Raw genomic sequence first — 17,393 nt, 5'->3', positions numbered from 1 at the left:
TTGTGATAATATCTTGTCTGTGATCCAATTTTTGTCACAGTTTAAATCATGCGCTTTATTGTAATAATTGAAGCTCTGTTTCTCACCCTGCTGGGTCTTTAAGTAGAAAAAAAACACAGCCGCAATAAAAATTCTTCCGGATTTTAACAGGATGTGCATCTCAGTGATGTACAAACAAGTCCTCAATTCATTACTATGAATTTCAGTGAATGCATTTTGCTAAGTTAATTTATGTACATTGTTAAATGAACCCATTAGCTGTCATTGTAGAGCAAATAGAATGAAAGAATGGAAGAGAGAGAGAAAGAGAATGAAAGAAAGATAAAAAAAAGCAAGGATATGTCGACAAATTGGCGACTTCAGAGTATGACTGGGACAATGAATACAAGAGACAGGATATGAGCGAGTATGCATCTGTGTGTATGTCTGTGTGTTTGAGACAGACAAAGTGAGTGAGTGAGGGACAGAGGGGGAGAGAGAGAGAGAATGAGGGAGGGATGGAAAAAGAGAGAGAAAGCAGAAGGGATTGAGACGGAGAGCTGGCGGTAATGATCCCTGCATCCACGGGCTTGGCTCACCCACAGGCATGCTGGCGCCTATGGTCCAGTGGTTCCAAACTTGCTGAGGTTCGGAACTCCCATTACCCCTCTACAAAAGCAGGCAACCAAGACCTGGATGCTGTTAAACAAATTCATTTTCAAACACAATGAGAACTTGGCGAGCATTTTTTAGAAGCATGATGAATTGTACTCCAGCACAGTACATGCAACTAGCATGTGCCGCATATTGCACTAAACCAATAACGCCACTACCAACCACTGAGGGATTTATGACAATGCAGCCCATTCATACAACATTTTTTGGTGTGAGATTTTGAAGCTTTTGGATTTGGTTTTGAATTGATACTTTTTTCATTATTCACTTTTCTCTTCTTGCAAATTAAGTGTGACCGTAACAATTAACAGAAAGTAAAGAATCAAGTAGTAGAGCATATCACACTGTAGAGTTTGCACCATAGCTAAAGAAGTTTAATGCCTGAATGCGGCACATGATGATGTTCTCCACGATGCCTCACTGACGGTGGTGCACCAACCGTCACCGTCTGCAGCTCCATCCTCTCTCTCCATCCTTGAGGTCAGTTTTAGCCGTGCATGGTAGGGTTGTTGTTCGAGCTGGTCTTTGAAGCGTTTGATGGGCCTAGCGTTTCTTGTTTCGCCTCCCTGTGTTCAGCGCACCATAGAGAACTGCTTTGGGCTTCCCTGTATTCCTCTTCCTGCTTCAGACATGATGTGCCAATCATCATGGCACCTGTGCTGTGATGGACGCCACACACGGCTGCTGAGGCTTTCTCTGCAGCGCCGGAGATAATGCCCTGCCATTGGGCGGCAATGAGGGGAGACGCCACACATGGCATGGGGCGTCAGTGAGTGTTGGGTGTGTGTGTGTGTGCTTGTGTGGTGTGTGTGTGTTTGTGTGCATGTGTGGTCCTGGGTGGAGGTCGATCTTACTGGTCATTGAAGTGTGTGTGTGTGTGTGTGTGTGTGTGTATGTATGTGTGTGTGTGTGTGTGTGTCTATATTTGGTCCTGGGTAGTCGTCGGTCTTACTGGTCACTGAAACTTGTTTGGTCCTCTGCAGTTCCTCTGAAAGGCTCTAATCATTTATGCACACATTACAATCCTGAATGACCAAAGGAGCACAGATGGATCAGACTGGAATTAGTAAGTCAATTATTGTAATGGGGGGCTGTCACTACCCTTTTTCGTGTAATGATCATTTTGAAGTTAAAAAGAGATGTTCGAGGGATTGTGCCAACAGTGGGACAGCATTTGTCGGGTTTGGCGTGAGACTGGCAGAGGGAGAGAGAGAGAGATGTTCGAAAGTGGCACAAAAGCGCTGAGATGGATTTTGGAGGGGTAATACAACTACACCCTTTAAAAAAACTGTTAATCTGTTATTAAAATTGACTTACTGTTTGAACTACACTATGGCTATATGGCTGCTGCAGACCTTGGAACAACAATCAGGGCAGCAAAAGAAGAGACAAATCCAGGCAGGCAGACTTTTGGAAAATATCACCTGACACCAATGGGATGTAAAAGTGCAAATTCATGTTTTTCCTCATGGTAGCGAGTTTTTGGTTTTTGGCTCTTGTGACTAACCAAGGCTATGCCATATCTGTAATCTGAGGTAAGCCTAATATGATATCCAAATCAGATACATTTGCATACTGTGAAATTACAAGGAAGATACATTTAAGATAAATTTGTATCATTAACGCAAGCTTGATTTGAGATGATAGGATAAATGAGGTACAGTAGCTATGCTAGCATCCACAGAATCAATCTACACATTCAAAATCAGCTGCAGCTGCCCATGGTTTGTTGTGGGGAAAATATGGATTGCTATATCCAGCTATTCAAGCTAGGTTCATTTGGCTAATAACTCTACCTACCAAAGTATTACCTAATAACATTACAGTATATAACACTGTGCTGTAATGCTTGTCAAATGCTTCCTGGACTGTATCCTAACTGTAGTCTACAGATATTAACACATTCATGAATCTAAGTTATCTATCATTATTTTACTAATGTTAACCATACCTGTCCTACAAACTCAATTGTGAGATAATGCAGCATTCCTTGTTCAAATAAATTAATGTGTTAATCATGTAGGTTAACTTGCATACCAACAAACACACAGCAGTTTGCTAAGGAGAATTTAGGCCTCCTGTTCAAAACTATTCTGCCTTTTGGTTCTGGAGACAAAACCTCCAAATCCATAGATTCACTCCTAGATCCGTTTTCTGTTAGGGTTGTTTTTGGTTGTGCATATTGCATATTATTACGGGAATGAGAGAAAAAAATCTAGTTTAACTCTTGGTCTACTTGAATTTCCCCTTGGGGATCAATAAAGTATCTATCTATCTATCTATCTATCTATCTATCTATCTATCTATCTATCTATCTATCTATCTATCTACTGCAATGTGATGGTAGCATCCAGGAAAGTAGCTAGCAAAGTTAAAATGGAGAACCTATCTTGTTATCAGCGCACAGAAGCACAGAGCTGACCAGCTTTCCTGTTCTCAGTCTCATTCTCCAATGGCAGGTGTGAAGACATGGACAGTCCCAGAACTGTTTTCCAGCCCTCTCACGGGGCCCCCTCACTCACACACACACACACACACACACACACACACACACACACACACACACACACACACACACACACATCTGACACAGTTCCCCATCACCCCAGCCCACTTTCATCCAAGTTTAATTTCTTTCCTCAGAATCCGGTTCCCACCCAAGAGTCCGAGCCTTGGCCCTCGTATTCAGATTTCCCCAGCTGAGGTAAGCCCCATATTGGGTGTCTAAGCTTGTCAATTACAGCCGGCCAACGGGGCCTTAAAATCATAGACGTGTCACATATCAACCACCCTCAAGTTTCGCCCAATGCACATATTCTCATCCTATGCATGCTAACTAAACAGACATATAGTGGCACACTGAGTACAGTATGCGTCTGAATATATATACTCGTAGACACACACACACACAAACACACACACACACAATTCAGGCACCCCAAAACACCTCATTCATCTTGATGGCTGAGAGGAAAAAAAACATCATTTATTTTGTACTTCCCCGATAATTTACTTTTTTCTCTCCCTCTCTCTCTCTCTCTATCTCTCTTTCCTTTTCACAGGAATTCTCCATTTCCCTATAAAATGAAAATTCATCTAGAATTACATCTTATGTCATCATTATGTTTATTAAGCGTGGATGATGTATATGAACAGCGCAGGCTTGCCGCTGAGTGCTTAATGATGCATAAGATTAAGCCGAAGCTCTCAGCTGTGCTGTGACTCCCCTCTGCTTCCCACTAGCGAAGCATGCTGGGAGAACAAGCTCCACGCAGCCATCAGGTGAACACCACGGAAACATCTCTCCCTCTCTCTTTCTCTCTCTCGCTCGCTTTTTAAATCTCGGTGTCCGACATGGGTGTTTGTGCATGCATGTTTAGGTGTCCATCACATAAGTAGTTCCGACTCATACATACATACATCCTGAGTAATGTAAAGTATGTATGTGACAGCTGTGCCCTTTCTCAGACGTCTGTGTGTTTGATTTCCTGGGCATCTATATCGTCTATATTGTGTTTTAGAGGAGTGGTGTTTGTTCCTTTCTGTCTTCCATTACTGTCTCCTTTTTTTCCTTTTTCCTTGAGCCGTTCAGACATCGTCACGTGTTTTGTCGCGGCAGTCTGTGACAAAAACATTATCCTTCTGCTGCTAAACAATCCAATAGTGCTCACCATGGGGGAGGAAGTTAACCTCTTTCCTCTGCGTCAGGCGTACACACACTCCCCCCCCCCCCAAACCACTCCACTCCCCGAGCCTCTCCAACCCCCTACCATCGCCACCGCCTACCTCCCTTGACCACGTGATGCCTGCCACAGTAAATTCAAATCATTAGTCTCCTCAACCCCCCCAACCCACCCCCCCATCGGAGGAAAAAAACTTCTATTAGCAATGGAGACCTCGTAAGAGACCTTCCGCGGCGAGGCACTGCCTTCCCAATTCCCAGTGGAAAAATCCCGCTGCAAAAAACTAATTCTACTTTTAATAATCTGTCATGAAGACCAGAGGCAGTCATAAATTATGTGGGGGAGCATGTGCGGGAGCGAGCCACAAGAGGGAAATCACGCTGGAAAATCAAAGCCCAAGTTTGACAAACTTTGCCGAAGATAAATAATAACTTACAAACGGGATTAGTTGTTAAGTCTCGCCCGACTGCCCAGTCAAGCCACTCCAATCAGCCGCACTCCGAATGAAGAATTTATAGGTAGACCCTGTCATTAGTTTTAGTCTTCTCCTCCCTGTGTGTGTGTGTGTGTGTGTGTACCTCTGTATCGGTGTGTGTGTGTGTGTGTTTGTGTGTGTGTTTATATGCATCCAACCTTTTCTTTTGCCTCTCGCAGACTCATTATATTCTAGGCTTGTCGTTGGGCTCACTGATGCTCCTATTTTTAACTCTGTCCATGCCAGGGATAGAAATGGAGGAAGTCTGTGTTATGTCATATAGGGGGAAGTCCAATGTCCACTGTGATACTTGTATATATTTGAAACATATATCAATGTTAGTATACCACAGCGTATTATACTGGACATAACTGCAGGATATACTGTAAGTCTTGTTTTTCACAGTACAGTATACTGTGTACTGTAGTGTGATTTGCTGTTATAATCAGTATGTGCAGTATAATAAAAATAGAATTCTACAGGGCAATAAGGATATGACATGGATTGAATAGTGTTTTTAGTGTGCTGTATTTGATCATTTCAGAATATTCAGTAAAATATTAAAGTTCCTTTAAAATCTACACTGACGTTATGTTTGTAGAATACCTTATTGGTAACCCTATGAATACATAAAAATTAAAATAATGAAATATGAAATCACAGCTTAATGCTTGAACGCCACTGAATTAAGAATGAGCAGGATCACAGGATAAAGAAGGATGTGAAAAAATCTTGGCTCACTCTTTTGTTTTCATCAGTGTCACGCAGCTACACTTAATTAATATCTGAAGCCAAAAGAATCAAAACATTGCAAGGGGTTAGGGAGCTGTGATGGTGGTGGTGATGTGTGTCTGTCTGTTTTGTGTGTGTGTGTGTGTGAGTGAGTGTTTGTGTGTGTTTGTAAGTGTGTGTGTGTGTGTGAGTGTGTGTGTGTGTGTGTGTGTGTGTGTGTGTGTGTGTGTGTGTGTGTGAGTGAGTGAGTGTTTGTGTGTGTGTGGAAAAGGGGATTCAAGGTAAAAATGACTGTGGAGAGAGTCCACAGAGACAATGTATGTGTGCGTGTGTGTGTGTGTGCAATGTGCATGCGCGTGTATGTGTGTGTGTGTGTGTGTGTGTGTGTGTGTGTGTGTGTGTGTGTGTGTGTGTAGGGGGGAGGTTGCGATGGTGGCGTGGGGAGTCGTCTCCCAACCACGAGGCTACACTCTCTCTGGTCCTCGTGTCAATATCTGTGTAAACTATCGACATGCATCATAATCGTGCCCTTTCTATCAAGTGCAGGCTAAAGAACAATCTCCATTAGCTGACAGCGGCCCCGGCAGGCTTGACAAATTTCACCCCCGACAAGAGGGGAAGGAACCGGGGCGAAATAAAGAGGCATGTTCCAACAAGTCTTGTCAAAATGGTATTGATTTAATCATCTGCAGAAATACACATTCTTGGGTAGTGTAGCGTGCAGCCGCTTCCAGACATGGTTTACTTTTTTTCTCCCTCCCTCTCTCGCTTTCTCTCTCTTTTTTTTTTTTTGTCGCTGGCAGGTGGCTCATGGCTCGTGGCTAGCAACCAGCAAGTGCAGTACCTCACTGGATTCATAGGTGATGAAACACACACTCAGTCACGCACATAGACATACACACATGCGCACACACACACACACACACACACACACACACACACACACACACACACACACACACACACACACACACACACACACAAACACCACACACACACACACACACAAACACACACACTAACCTTTTTTCTGTTACTATTACCATCTCTTCAGTATTGTTTTTCTCACTCAATGCAATTCAAACAATCAATGACCCCCCCCCCCCCCAAACACACACACACACACACACACACAGACACACACTCACCCAAAAAACCCTGCATTCTATTTTTATTTAGGGCTATGAAATGGCACGTAATGATGTGAGTGGGTGAGTCTATATATAACCCTCGGAGTTGGCCAGCATCTCATCCCGGCTAAGACAGGAGTGATAAATAACACGAGCCCTCCATCACACCAGCGCAGCCCCCGGTATTCCCCTCGGCCAGAGCCCGAGGCAGCCAGCCAGAGGTCTGGGAGCGTTTGTTTAACACCGGGCCCTCTCGAAGCGGCTCACGGTGCCGTGACGTTAAGAGCGCAGAACCTGACGTTTGGCGGCCTGAGATCTAAAGTTTTTGTTTTCGTTTTTATTCAAGTTTTTCAAAAAATATGCCCACATATTTGATGTGCTTGAATGATGGCGTCTCACATGGATGTTAAAAAGCTACATCTGCAGAAGGGTTTTACAAACAGGATGTTTACCAGAGGATGTTGTTTTCCATTACGTTCCATTAAGTTCCTGACAGTTGTTAAAAGAAATTTATAACACTTCAAAATAACATCACCCAGATCATAGCATAATGACCCTACACAAATATGCCATAGCCCTCCTGACATAATGTAACAAAATGAAATAAGGCAATAAATAAGCATTAGACAGACACTGCCCTCACACACATTACTGCTGGTGATACCACAATCACCACTTTCCACAGGACAGATACAGCCCTACACACAACACTACAACTAACAACAATAACCCCAGCCCTAGGGTCCCTGCTCTTAAATCTCACTTGAGTTGAGGGGTATTGCCGCACAGCTCATCTAAGCAATGATAAGGTGAACACAAATAACATCACCCCCGTGACAGGGGTCTAGTTCGGGGAGTAGGTAGGGCTCCAGGGGCTCCAGGGGGTATGGAGGCCGGGGGTGGGGGGGTCAGGGAGGGGGTGGGGTGGGGGGGGGTACTTTGAGGCCCATCCAGGACCATCCTGCCCTTGACCCCGTCGGGATGAGGTGGAGGTGGGAGGCTAATGCCTCATCATATTGAGTTTGACTTTGAGCCCTGCGGACGGAGGCTTATAAAACAAAGGATAACAGGCCAGATAAACTGGAGGGGCCATAAACCACAGGGGGGCCGAGAGCCACTGCTCATCCAAGCCACACAAAACCCACCTCAGTGAGCTGAGTGGTCAAGCAACACTCCGTCTATTACAATACAGTGTATCGTATAGGCTTCCCTTCCGCCATGACTGGATAATAAATGGCTCATTGACATTAACGCTGCAAAGTGTACTGTAGATCACCATAAGATAGCAATCTATATATACAAGAGTCAAATGGAGGCCATTGATAATAATCAATTGAAGACATATTAATGAGGCTCTTGACTGTGAATTTGAGGTCAGAATATTATGTTGGCGGAGCTGTTACGCCAAACGTAAATGAAAATGGTGGCTTACCGTGAAACTGATCGGTCATGAATAGGGAATGCAGACTTGACCGATCATGGCGCCTACCCTTTATATATCATGTTGCTCTCAGCAAGGACAAAAGGAAATGCAGAAGGTGACAGCCCTGAAGAATACACCACATCAACATGTCACAAGTAAACAAACCACAAAGGAGCACAATGCATAAGTCGAAAGTAACATTCGTTGAATAAATGGCAATTTGGTTTTCGCAATCTAGCTTCGAAAGGCAGCACACAGACAGTCATCCTAAGACTCTGAAGGACTGTTTTTTTTTCACGACTCTCGGCTAAAGACTGAAAACTGGTTTGAATTTGAGCTCTCAGGTCAACGCGCAAAGGCATGTGTCTATATTTGGCACACGGCTGATGAAATTCAGTGAAACTTTGATTAGAAAAGAGAGCATACAATGTCAAGTGTTATGGCGTTTTAATGTTCAATATCCATCAATACCACAATTACAAAATAGCAAGTCATCACTGAATGCAGTTGAATGACATACGTGTGACAACCAACCAGCACTGAGTAGTTCATTTGTCAGGTCATTAAAGGATTACTTTTTTTGGAAGGAGCGACTTAAAAAAGGAGAAGAAAAACAATAAACGCTTGTCTCTGCGTCCTTGTTTGAGAAACGATACCCATCAAACAGCACTTAATGTCATTTTTCCTCGTGCTTTCTGGAGGATCAGTAAAGATTTCAGAGGGAAATCACCTTCCTCAAGGACCCAATTTATACTGTGCGGAGGATCCATGCACGGGGGAAATGTCGTCTTACTCGTACTGTGGCTGCAGAGGCCCTTTCATTTTCGACTGATGCATGTTAACCTTTGCAGATGGAGCGGTTATTGCTGTTGAAAAGGCAACATATTGCTTGATAAACCATATCATCTGACATATTTGCTGCTTGGTTAGCCAAACAGAGGCTGTTTTCCCATGATTTTCCATGTCAAATTTGTCACCGTGCATGTCTTTTCTGTTTCAGGTCACAGGGCGAGAAGGGAGGGGAAAAAAGAAAGAAAGAAAGAAAAAAAAAACAACCATATCCCACAGTTCCTTGCCAATTTGAGTCATACCAGACAATAAGGTAATTTTCTTATCAAATGGCTATTAGGAGCTAATGTTTGACTTATTTATTTATTTCCCCTTTTTTGGGTGGCAGTCTTGATCTTTGTGTCGATAATGAGGGGGCTTGTGTGAGCAGACAGGATAATTAATAGGAATGTCACTGACACTATATTAATAGCATCTTGCGTGGCATCAATTTGGTTTAGATTGCCTTTTTGACAAGCCATTTTAATTAAAAATATCAACACAAGCATTGAAGGACTTCTGTAGCCGTTTCGGGAAAATATCAAATAATGTTGCCATCTGGTACTTTCTGCATGTCTTGTCTTTACGCTAATTATAAGTAATACTCTGAAGTTTGGTATCAGTCTCCGGCAGACATGCACATCAGCATATCACCGTGGTTGCCAGGAGCTTCACTGAGGAGGACGTGAGGGGCAGTGAAAATGGAACAGATGAGGAAGGTACACTACATGCTCCAGCAAAACCATCACTTGTCATGATGACTTCTCTTTAATTCTCTCTCTGACCAGACCAAGTGGTCTTCATCATAAGAGCCCTTATTGCCATTAAGCAATACAGAAGTGAATAAAATCATGTACTTCACGTGTATGTATTTATTAATATACATTTTAAACTATAACCACGAAACCAACCACCAGTGTATTATTGATCCCTGCACTGAACTCTAACCCACATCTATCCCATGTGTGTACTGATATATTGATAATAAATTCTTATTTTCTTTTTACTTACATTATTTTTTATAAAAAGGACTTAAAATACAATTTAGTACACAACACTTAAGGACACGTAATATAAATGAATGGCCAGTATGGCAAACCCACTTGAGTGGACCATCACTTCATTTGACCTTCACTCACTAACACCTGCAACCAGAGCAAGGGGTCTCCAAAGATTTTCTGAAGGTGTTTTGAAATCTCCTTCTCGTTTTGTTGGTTGTTGTTCTTTTCCCCTTCATCTTCTGCTCAGTGCGGCTGTCAGGCGTGGGGGTTGGGGTGTTGGGGGGGGGGGGGGGGGTTTGGCGGAGTGATGCATGGCTCTGCGGCCACACGCTCGGCGTGTCTCACTGATCAGTGAGCTGACGGGCCGATCAATCTCCCTGACCACTCAGGGTCTCCCAGTCAGAGCTGTGGTCTCAATCCTCTTTTTACCCTGTTTACCCTGGACCCAGCACTGGGCACTCACACAAGGAGCCCAGGATGGGGAGGGAGGCAGGGAGGGAGCTACACACAAATCATAAACGCAGGAAAACACACACACACACACACACACACACACTCACATACACACACGGACACACATGCACACACACGCACACACACATGCACAAATACACTCACAAACAAACACACACACACACGCACATGCACACACACACAAACACACACACATATACACACACACACACACATGCACCTTCACATATACAAACATACATACAAACATACACATGCACATGCACAAACAAATTCACATACACATACGCATATTGACACACAGAAATATAAACACAAATATGGACACTTGGACAATAATGGCTTCTGCAAAGCCACATTTTTAGGTTGAGCACATAGTACACTATTAAAATAAAACATATTTTTAAACTTATACTGGCCTTAGTCAGTAAATCACACTCATCGGTGAAAGATGCTTGAATTGCATGTCTTTGAGTGTGTGTGTGTGTGTGTGTGTGTGTGTGTGTCCCTTTGTGTGTGTGGAAAAGAAATCTACAAAGAAACAAAAGGATGAATGGAAGGAAAGAGCGAGGGATAGAAAAAAGAGAAGAGAGCAGGAGCTGTTTGTGGGTTCTGACCTCTCCACTGACTTGTGTTGAATGGCGCTCTCCCTGGTTACTATGCGTCATGCTTTGTTTCACCTGACGGGTAATTATTTTTTCCATTAAACACACAACACATATTTCACTTAGTTTCTGGGAATGAAATTTCAATCAGGAGCCATTAATGCAGCCTAGACAAGGGGAAAGTTTAGAAAAATAACAAGATGCAACAGCAAAGAAAATAATATACTGTCAATGGGGGAAAGAAAACACAAAAATAATCATTTGCCACTTGAAGGTGATGCATATGTTAAATTGTCAACAACCACAGAAAAATTAATAGCTTTCTGCCATGGGAAAAATAAATGGAATGACTAGGCAATCAATTACATATTTCTTTTACTTTCAGACTCCTATAGAGATTCTCATGATAAAACTACGGTGTAGGTGTAGTGAGACAAAGCACGTGGCGCTGAAAGGTATTTCTCAGATTATTATTAGTGCCATCACACGGTTTGATGGTGCTTCAGCATTTATATGTATAACATATTGCACGTGTTTTATGTCATCTAAAAAGTACAAAACATTTTTGAAAAGTAAAAATGACTTTGTGTTGCAAAATGGCTTCGTGTTGCATGAAGAATTCTGTTCATTTTAAGTGGAACAAAAAAAAAACAGAGAAGAAAAAAAAACTCCATTTGAGGTCATTTGTATAGCAGTCGGTTTGCGTAATGCGTTTGGAGGTCCATGTGGTCTGAGAGCTTTGTGCCTCATTAATTTGTCAATAAGACCTCTCTCCATCTTACAGTCAGAGTAATGAGGGAGCGAAGCATCCAGCTGCAAACCTCCACAGGTCTTTGGCCAACAGACTGCCTCCCTCCAACCACCCACCCACCCCATCAACAGCAGAGCTGACAAGAGGAATCTCTCTAAAGCATTTTACTGCTCAACATAAACTATATGTTCCAATTTGTGTTATGTCACTCATTACAATATAAGGCATTGATTATGGGCCGCTCATTTCCATACACAATGTAGCATGATAGTGTCGCTAAGCCCCGATCCATTTCTAACCCTAAAGATATCGCACAATGACAAGAGCTTCTTCTCAACCAGACAAGCATGGGCAATATATAAGGACACTTCAGAATAGGGCCAAAATAAAAATACAGAAGGGAGGGTATCAGTTCATGTGTTTTTTTCCTTGGGCTCTTAGCATATGGTTAAGTGTTCTGTTCTTTTAACCCCACAACTCAGGTATGTAAAAATACACGTTTGCGACTAAATGTAGTAAAAGTGTCATCACTGTAAATCCAGTAGGGACAGAAGAACCTTGAGGCCTGTGGAAGAGAAAGAGAGAGAGAGAGAGAGAGAGAGAGAGAGGGAGATAGACAGATGAAGAAAGAAAGACAAAGAGAGAAGAGGATGCATGGCTGAGCTATATGAACTAGCTTTCCGCCATAGCCAATGATGCTGTGATCACACTCTCTCTATCTCTCTCTCTCTCTCTCTCTCTCTCTCTCTCTCTCTCTCTCTCCTTGACCCAGAAATGGCTGGCCTCTCAGTGCGATGATCTGTGTGGTAGGCGACTGTGAGGTGCAGTGCGATGTGTGTGTGAGCTGTGGGATGCGATGTGTGTGTGTGAGCCGTGTGATGCGATGTGTGTGTTATTTCTGCACCTTGGCCCCTGACTCTGATTTATGTTGCTGAGGGCACCTGATGTAACTCTCTGTAAACACAGACGAGGTAGGTCAGTGTCCATTCCCACACTGATGTCTCTATCAAAGCACATGGGTACCATGAGGGCACTCTGTCAATCCGTGATCATATGCAAAATAACAGAAATCAGGCACATTGATCAATGTCTCAGAGACAGAGTCAAATCAGAGGTGCATTGAAATTTGCAAACATAGGCAAAAGTTTACGAACGTTGGCGAACAGATTTCCGTTTGCCTTGAGTTTTCGGCAAACATTTGCAAACACTCGCAGTTTGAGGAGGTAGTTCTTCGCAAATTTCCAGTGGAGCTGGACGTGAGCTTGACGAAGCGAAGGCAACAATTACGTTACAATGGAATATTGACACCAAATCGTTCAAATTTAACTGTTCAAAAACATGTTCGCCACAAACGTTCCCATTGGCGAACGCACCTCAGTCTTTCTCAGCTTCATACTGGCTCTTCATGCTAAATAAAAGCTCCCTTTTGCTTTACCCAGAGGTGACAGGGAATTATACATGATGAGTGGTGACAAGATATTTTTGTGATGGCAATAGATATAATTCAGATGTCGAGAGAATAGACATAATTATTAAGAATTGATGTATATTAAATTCATGTTTTGAAGGCATGATCAATACAGTGGGAACTGTCCCACAGCACAGCTGTCTATAGCACATCCACAGGCAGTGTTTCACACCACATCTACGCCGTGAACCTGAAACGCCACGGATCGATACCCGGACACACACCCTGCACAAGAGCAAACCGTGAATCCGGCAACAATGATGATGACAGTATTTGCACTCAACACCCCCCTGTCTCCCCCGAAACCCCACTAATACTCCCTCCAACCCCCCCCCCACCCTCACAGTTTTCCAGTTCAGGCCTCCAATTAACCTGTGCAAAGCGTGACTCCAATCACAGGCCAGTGTGGCGACAGTGAACCCCCGTGTACGGCGCTGCACTGCTGGGATGATGTATCTGAAGGTGGGGATGGGGTGTGTGTGTGTGTGTGTGGGGGGGGAGCTTGTAATGGTGGGGGTTGGTTGGGGGGTGGGTTGGTTGAGGGATTGGGATTCAGGATTGGGGGTGGGGGGGTGACGTCTAGGGGCTCGTCCCTTGTCGGTGACAGCGAAGTTTGTTCCAGTCATTCATCAAGTCCCTCCCTGCCCACCAAAGGGCCTGGCGAGTCCCCAAGCCTCCTGCTACCACTGCGGGCTGGGCTGGGCTGGGTGAGGGGGGATAGGAGGAATGTGCAAGGAGTGTGTGTGTGTGTGTGGGGGGGGGGGTTGCAATATGTGCATTTTAGGTCTCTTGTGTGCGAGTAACAGAGGGGAGGGAAAACAGAAGAGAGAGTGGGGGGTGGGGGGGTGTAGAATCTGCTGATGTGCTCACTGCCGCTAACTTTGATGGATCTCTTGTTGTCACTTGCTTTTGGTCCCGATCCCTGGGACAAAACAAAGGGAATCATTAACTCTTTTGTGCTGCGTGGGACGTTTATAGGTCTGGAGGGCCGGCCTGTGAGGAGTTAGCGGCTAGAGGCAGGGACGAGGGGATGGGGGGGGGGACTAAAAACGAGATGGGGTGCAGATGGGGTCGTCCGGCGCGTTGCGAGGGCGGGGGGCTGGACCAAAATGGGGCACGTTGGGTATGCATGGGTGGCCAGGCACACAGGCCTGATTACAGAATGATTTAGTGACCGCTGATACGCCTGCTCCTCGCCTAGTGTCGTTCGGCTCAGATGGACCAATACAACTGGCAAAATGTGTACCTCTGCATGTGTGTGTGTGTGTGTGTGTGTGTGTGTGTGTGTGTGTGTGTGCGTGTGTGTGTGTGTGTGTGTGTGTGTGTGTGTGTGTGTGTGTGTTTGCAGCACTGTTCATGTGTGCGTGTTTGTGATCACACAGGAGTGTATGTTTGTATATTTTTGGTGTGTGGGCATGTATTCCTACATTTATGGTCAGTCATACTGTATCCCTGTAGTGTGCTATGCTGACTGGTGTCATGAGTGGAGCTATTACTGCCTGAAGTGATTTGAGACTCAACATTAAGAGGGTTGTATAGAGGGACGAGCCAGGCAACAGAGGATCTGGGAAGAGCAAATGCTTTTCTCTCTTTTTCTCTCTCTCTCTCTCTCTCTTGTGCACGTGCTGTCTCTCTCTCTCGCTTTCTTCTCTCTCAGTCTCTCTCTCTCTCCAACTCCAAGATATCTCTACTCTAACTCTAGCCTCAGGTATATTGGAATGAAATGATCAAACAATCATCATCTACCAGTTAAGTTTACTGAAGCTGATTAAATCAGTCTAACTGTACCTTCCAAAATTCCCTTCATTAATCTAAAGCTCAATGTCACTGCCGTATATTATATAATGAGGAGGAGAGGTGGTGAAGGTGGATTTTGCATAACCATGCATTTCACCAGGTCATTCAGATACCACAGATCTTATACCCATGATCTTCCAGCCAGCGGAAAGTTCACATGGAGCGTTCCTCTCAGAGATGCTGTTGGATGCTATTTTATGATGATCTGAAAGTTAGCGAGTGACGGGAACAGCTGTTTGGAACAAGCAAATCAGAGAAGTCATAATGTGGCAGCTGCTGGCACTAGCCCTCCTGTGTCTGCTCTGTTCTCACACACAGACAGCAGATAGTTCTTGCCATTAGACAACATTTGTTGTGTTTTTTGGGCAATGAACTATCGCTTATCGGCGTAATACTGAAACTTTAACGTTGTACATCATAAAACATCACAGTTATTGTGATGCTGGAAGGCAGACAGGTGTGTGTAGAGGTAGCAATGTATACTTCTGACCTGGTTTAAAAAAAAAACAAAAAAAAAACACGTTCCTGTGTTTTTTCAACTCCGAAGAGAGAGACACACTAGTTTATCAACCGTTGTAGGGCTGAATTGATTAATAACTGAATTTACTCTGTCAAGCCCCTGCGCTTCGAAGCAACAAAGATTGCCACGCAACACAGCTTACAGTAGTCAACAGCTGCCCGGGAGCGGGCGCGGATAAGGAGATGGAAAGTCTGGTGGAGTGCCCGAGGTCAGAGACTAACAGCACTGTTAGGGAGGCAAGGTCACTTTAGTGAGAGAAAACAGTTCCTCCCCACGCACACCACCACCACCCCTTCCCCCCCATCCCTAACCCAGATCTCTGGGCCATCTTTGAGCAGTGGCAACTTTGACATTGATTAAGGCATGACAACAATGCATGGGGAATAGAATCATCAAGATGGATGCACAGCCATGCTGAACTCATAAGAGAGGAAATTATTTTTTTCCCTATCAGTGGTGGTCACTATGGTTACATGTACATACAGTAGAACAAACATAAAGCCTGGGATGCTCTATAATGATTATGGTTATGGTTACATGATTTAGCAGACACTTTTGTCCAAAGGGACTTACAAATGAAAACAAATTAAAAAAAATACTCTATATTGTGGTGGGGACAATGTGCAGGCAATGTCTGTAGTCCAACATCAAAAGAGGGAATACGAGTGAATCTTTCAATATTTTAAGATGACATAGAGAGACATAAACTAGGGAAAACATAAAAGGAATGGAAGTTGCCTTTTTTAAGCAGGATTTTTAAAACACTAATTTGGAATATCCAAGACTACACCAAAGACAAATCGAGCCAATAAACAAAAATGAAAGACAATCACTACACACAGACATTATAATTTATCATGGCACTGTACTTAAGTAATTTCCCAGCTAGTGTACCTCAAATTTAATTCGAATCTTGTGCACTAAAAGTTACCTCCTCATATGAAACTAGTCATTCTCTTTTTAGTGTGCTTTAATAAAACTTAGCTTGTTCTGTGACTTTAATTCATTCCATTTGTTACATGAGGACAACTCATTAGAATTATCATTTATTATCATTATCATTCATTATCAATTTAGACAGAAATTTTAAGCCCTCGTTCCCCGGAGATGCTAAGCACTCTCTGTTCTCCCTCTGTTTGCATTGAAACAAATGTGAACCTGCTGATGCAGTAGATTAATGTGTGTGCTGCATGCACGCTGCATGCATTCGTTCATCTGGAGTGTGTGTGTGTGTAATGGGGGGTGGGGGGGTGGGGGGTGGGCCAAGAGGTTGGTCTTTTTCATGGGTCTGTATGCCAGTCTGTATCTGTTTGTTTGATGGTCATTTAACGTATGCCTGGCTAATTAATAGGGATATCACCACATGCCAATAATACAGAAATGTAAAGTAGAACATGTTCTGGATTGTGATAACTGGGCGATGGCCGGTGGCCATGTTCTTCTGGAGAACCATGCATGATGACAAGACGACTGCATTAAAAAGTACAAAATGTTCACAAAAACTTCCTTAACTAACTGGTGAAAAAGTTATCTACCTTAAGGAGTGGTCCAGAATCCACCTGTCAATGTTCCATCTTGAATCGAAACATTCCGGAACCTTCTCCACTGCTCCACATAGTTATTCAGTTTCTGCTGATCTGATGACAAGAAGAGGGCTCTCTTTAGTACATTCAGGTATGCACATGGTTAAAAAAGACTCACAAAAAGATTAGAATTCAATAGCCACCAACGGTGGATACTTTTTGAAAAGTAGTAGTAAGTAACCCACGTTGCCAGAGGTTCAGGGTGAAATGGGATATGCATTATTTACGGTCTCTCATTCCTTACAAGGACATTACCACAATATGGAGAT

The 17,393-nt window shown here is 43.6% G+C and overlaps 1 long non-coding RNA gene across 1 annotated transcript in view; it reads right to left on the bottom strand.

The window, feature by feature from the left end:
- Positions 1 to 17,393, bottom strand: part of LOC143138485 (uncharacterized) — a 62,662-nt gene that overhangs the window by 613 nt on the left and 44,656 nt on the right. The window contains exon 3 of the long non-coding RNA XR_012990231.1: positions 17,077 to 17,178. This is a non-coding gene — a long non-coding RNA (uncharacterized LOC143138485). The remainder of the gene's footprint in view (positions 1 to 17,076; positions 17,179 to 17,393) is intronic.

Source organism: Alosa pseudoharengus, unplaced genomic scaffold, assembly GCF_046254945.1.
Source record: "Alosa pseudoharengus isolate Yale_2024_CS ecotype anadromous, Long Island Sound unplaced genomic scaffold, YU_APseudo_1.1 YU_APseudo_1.1_scf_21, whole genome shotgun sequence".
Lineage (NCBI taxonomy): Eukaryota > Metazoa > Chordata > Actinopteri > Clupeiformes > Clupeidae > Alosa > Alosa pseudoharengus.
The sequence above is the reverse complement of the archived record's forward strand: the minus strand, read 5'-3'. Positions and strand labels throughout refer to the sequence as shown.